Below are 5,000 nucleotides of genomic sequence, written 5' to 3' on the forward strand. Positions count from 1 at the left end.
CATCATCATCACCACCACCACCGCCACCACCATTGTCACCATCGTCATGTTCATCAGCAGCAAACGTCTATTTTGTATACTGACATGTGTTAGGCGGCTTTCAGAAATTTATTTTCAAACTGACCGGAGCTTTATTTATCTCGCTTTCTCTCAAATTAATTTTTATTACTTTTTTTCCATGGTTTTTGTTGGCTGAACTCTAATGACTACTACCTCAACTGTCCTACATCAACCAACACAAGAACTCTCATCGATTCTGTCAATGAGGCTATACAAGCAAAGTCTTCTGTTTTGCACACATCTCCCCACACTGTTCACATTTAATCTTCCTCTGAGGTCATCAGAACTAAGACTGTCTTTAGGACTCACATGACACATGCATTGCATCGTTTTCGTATCATTCCTCTCCATTGAACATGGCCAGCTTTCACTTGCATACATCATTACACTGCGTACACATGACTGGTAGATTTTTCCCTTCATCGACAATGGTAACATACTGCTTGTTAATAACGGCAGAAGTTTCCTGAAATTACTCCATCCCCACGTAACTCTTGCGATCACACTTAGCACTCAAATTGTATCGCAACTGTGACAAAACCTCTGAATAATCTGAACACTTCGCCATCCAAATATACTTTCTGCACATCTGATTTCGAACCTGTCTCCCATTGTTTCACACTTCTTTCGAACAATATCAGCTCATTAATTTATTTATTGCAGACTATTATCCTCATCTTTCTTAGTTGTTGGTTCACAACGTTTCGGTCAACTGTTCCTCTGTTAGGTGGTGACCGCGACGGGATAGGAACTCCGAATCTCCTAACTGCATTCTCAGCAATTACAGCCATCCATAGTTGTTGCCATCTTACCATGTTTTGGCCAAGTAAGTCTCTGGCCGGTTTTAGGTAGGATTGAAACCACTATCTTCAGACAATTCTCACCTGGAACCGTAGCGATTCAATGTCTCTATCTACTGAGTCATGGGTCCCAACAGGCAATCAAGGTTGGATTTCTTGGTCTTATAAATCCACGTTTATTCATTATCTGATCTTTCATGGTCGGATCCATACTATTTAATAATAATATAATAGTATATTATTATTAAATAATATATAAATATCAGCTCACTCCATGCAATACATGTCCTCAACCCTCATTGGTCAGGTTTTACTTCTATACGACTACTACGACTACTACGACTACTACTACTACTCCTCCTGCTTCACTTCCTGCTCCTCCTCCTACTACTACTATTGCTGGGATTGCTGCTGTACATTTATCAACATTTGTTCCCTGAGTTTGAGGGTTGAACGTTTGGGTCATCAACTTGGTCGAATGACTTCTCTCCACTTGGTTCAATCCGACGCCAACGCTTCCGTTAATTTATAATATTTCAGGTCCTGCTTGATGTTATCATTCCATCTTTTCCTTGATCAACCTCTTGGACAGGCTTCAGGGACAACAAAGCTAATAATTATTTTTTGGCCACTTGTCAACTGCTACGCATTGGATGTGGCCAAACCCAGCATAGGGTCCCATCTACTGAATTGAGGTTAAGCCTGGATCTTAGCTGATTGGGAGAGGTTCTATCAGCAAGCATATCGATCATATCATTGAATGATCGCTGCGAGTTAGCCTGGTAATGTCTTTAACTGTAACAGACCAAGTCTCACTGGCCTACAAGAGAATGCTTCTGATGCAGGTGTTGTAAGCATAAGCTCTATTGTGTAACAAGATTCCTCTGCAAGTGAGGATTGAGAGGAGCTCCCTAAATTTCTTCCATGCAGAGCAGCCACCTCTCTCACCAGACAACATCACTAAGATAGCAAAAATCCCACCCCTACACAGTAGAGATCCTTAGGTGTAAGAAAGCCTCCTACTCCAATAGTTTCTTCCCCTGAACTGCTAGACTCCCGGGATTCTGCTTTCCCAATTGCACTGACATGCAGGAGTTCAAGTGTAATGTGAACAGACATCTTGCTGCTCATCTCCCTTCATAATATCCATGCAACTTATGTCCCCAATAGTCTTCTACTTCAATGTGGCACTGTGCCTTGTTTGGGGTGAAAATTGAAAAAAAAAAAATTTTTTTTAAGTCTTAACTACCTCAAGGTTCTCTCTCGGTAACTCTACTTGCTCTATATCCTAAGTAGCGGGAATGAGCAGGTATCCCAAACACCTGCTGCAAGTGAAATTCTGATTGTCTTTCATTCCACCCTTGATACCAGAGCATGATTTATGTATCCATGTTTTGCAGGAGGAGCAGTGGATAGAATTGTTACCAACGCCTTTCTTTTTACAGACACCACAAGGGTACTTGCATTTGGCAACCAGTTTTGAAGCATCATGCTGGTTGAAGAGTATTTTGGTTTTTAGCCATGTTTACCCTGAGACCTCATCGGTAAATAAAATTGTCACGTTAACATTGAGCGACTATTGAATGTTACGTGTTGGCTTTTGTTAGTTCAGCGTTAAAGCAAACATGTTGACCTTTTTTCAGTTCTTAACAAGTTTGGAGCACCCAATGGAAACTTGCTTACAATAAGGGAACCTTCAGAAAAAAAAAATGTCTTTAAAATACAGAAATTCTTTGTAACGTAAAAAAAAAAAAAAAAATAGCTTTGATTTCCAACCAATCTAAGGTGACCTTTCCCCATTACCCGAAGTGTCAACACTCACGGCACACGATAAATGATGATCCAGAAAAAGGTTTAGTGCCAATCTATTCGCTTTCATTGGAAATGTCAGCAGAAAGTTCTGCAAAAAGAAAATTTAACAGAAATAAATTCCTGTATTTATAAAAGATGGTGCTATTTTAAAGTTCTATCATTTTGTTTGGAAGTACAGGGTGTCTCAAAATGATCTGACACCTTTGTAGGTCAAAATAAATAAATAAATAAATTAAATTAAATTAAATTAAGTAGCATTTGAATAAAGAAAATATATGATGACGAATGAAGGCAACTATATTGAATTTTAAATAAAAGTCTATGCATCATACTTCCTTCTCATATTCATTAATTGTATAAATTATATTACAAAAATAAATTATATATATATTAAAATAGGCAGTTACTTTTCAATCACCCAGTCTGAATATTTGTCCAAGACAACTTGAAACCTGGATATGATAAAGATCGTCAATACTTCTGGTAGGCTTTTCTACAGAGCAGAAACACAGACCGAGAGTGCTGTCTTTCTTCTAATGAGATAAAACCGATTATGGAGATCATAACTTCTTGAAAGATAAGGATTAATGAGATTGTTAGTTGAACGATGAACAACACCATGAGATGACTGGAAACGTTGGGTGTAATTGGCAGAATTTATATATTTAAGGAGATGCATCAGCAAGAATTTGTTAACATTCGACTTGAATACAGACAATTACTATTCGACTTGCAGACGACTATGTTGTAGTCAGCTGGGAAACAGCCTGTGGTATTGTGTTCCACAGATGGGAAATTCTAGGAGATAAACTTTGTTCACGGAAGTTCCATTTGCCTTTAGGTACATAGATGAGGAAATGGAAGTTCTTTGCAGTGGTTCTAACTAGATGAGTTTTTACTGTGAATGCTTTAGAGGAAGAACTAGAGATTGAAGTTCAGTCGAGCATCTATCATGAACATTAAATAAATAAATAAATAAATAAAAATGCTTATATACTATAGTTTTATTTTCGTTGTAGAAACAGACTTGCACACTTTGTTTTCTCTGGCAGCTTTTGTAATTGACTGTATTTTGCGGGGATTTCTTCTTATTCTATATTTTATGATTTTTTACACAGGCATACTAAGCCTTTACAACTGAGTTTTCACTATTTATAGTAGGTGCTCAACTAAGCCTCGGACTCCTTGTACTCCCTGTAAAATATTCACAACAAAAGAACTTTCCTTTCTCTCTCTCTTTACCCCCCCCCTCCAAACCAAATGTAAATGTTTCTTTCCCAGAACATCCAATCTATGGAATCTTCTTCCCAACCGACTATAATAAAGCCGTTTTCAAGTCTAATGTAAACAAATATACTTGTTGAATCGTCCTCTTGGATAATCGATTTCTGTTAAGTAACCTTCTGCCGATCCAACTCATTGTTTCCGGTCTTCTTGTGGAGGTGATCATCGTCCAATTGATGATCTCTCTAATCCTTATCCCTGGGTGCTTCCTTATCCCTGGCCTTTAGTAAGCGATGATCCATTAATTAAAAAAAAAAAGTGGGAATTTTCTTTGTAGATACATATCTATTTCACGCAGTATATTCCTTTGTATATATAGATAAAAAAAAAAAAAATGAAACACTTTATTTCAAACTAGGGGACTTCTTTTTTCAAATTGTAACCGAATCATTCCATAAGGATGCTTAAGAACTGAAGCAATGCACTATTAAATTGGTTCAATCGTTTCGAAAAACAAATTCTATTACTGGTTAATTTCAACTGATGGCATCTCTGAGATATTCTGGGTGCTTGGCAGCATCCACCCATTTCTAAGTTGCATGGATTCGCGGATATAAGGATATAAGGAAAAAAAGAAGAGTTATTGTGTCCTTTATTCATAGATATACAATATCAATATGTTGACACACCGGTTATCATTAGATCACTGAAGTTAAGCAACGTTAAAACTAGTCAATACCAGATGCGTGATTATTTGAAAATATTAAGTGCATCTTTATATAGAAAGATGGCAACACTTACCTGCAAAAAAAAAAGTCCTCAACTCCTCTGACTAATATATGTGACTGGAGGCCACCTGCGAATTTAATATTCATCAAAATAGATCATTGAAGTTAAGCAACGTTCAGCCTTGTGAGTACAAGATAAGATTAGAAGACACTGTATATGAAAGAAGGGCAAAAACTATCTAATGAAACAAACAAACAAAAAAATGCCCCAAATCATCTCCCCCTAACTGTAACCACGTGACTGGAGACCGCTTATGAATTTAAGATTCTTTACAATATATCACCGGAGTTAAGCGACGTTGAACCTGATCAGTAC

At 37.4% G+C, this 5,000-nt stretch overlaps 1 protein-coding gene across 1 annotated transcript in view; it reads left to right on the forward strand.

The window, feature by feature from the left end:
* Positions 1-5,000, forward strand: part of LOC145296731 (uncharacterized) — a 278,300-nt gene that overhangs the window by 96,282 nt on the left and 177,018 nt on the right. The gene's annotated exons all lie outside the window — the stretch shown is intronic.

The sequence above is a fragment of the Euprymna scolopes genome, chromosome 2 (genome assembly GCF_053919585.1).
Source record: "Euprymna scolopes isolate OS-2025 chromosome 2, ASM5391958v1, whole genome shotgun sequence".
Classification (NCBI taxonomy): domain Eukaryota; kingdom Metazoa; phylum Mollusca; class Cephalopoda; order Sepiida; family Sepiolidae; genus Euprymna; species Euprymna scolopes.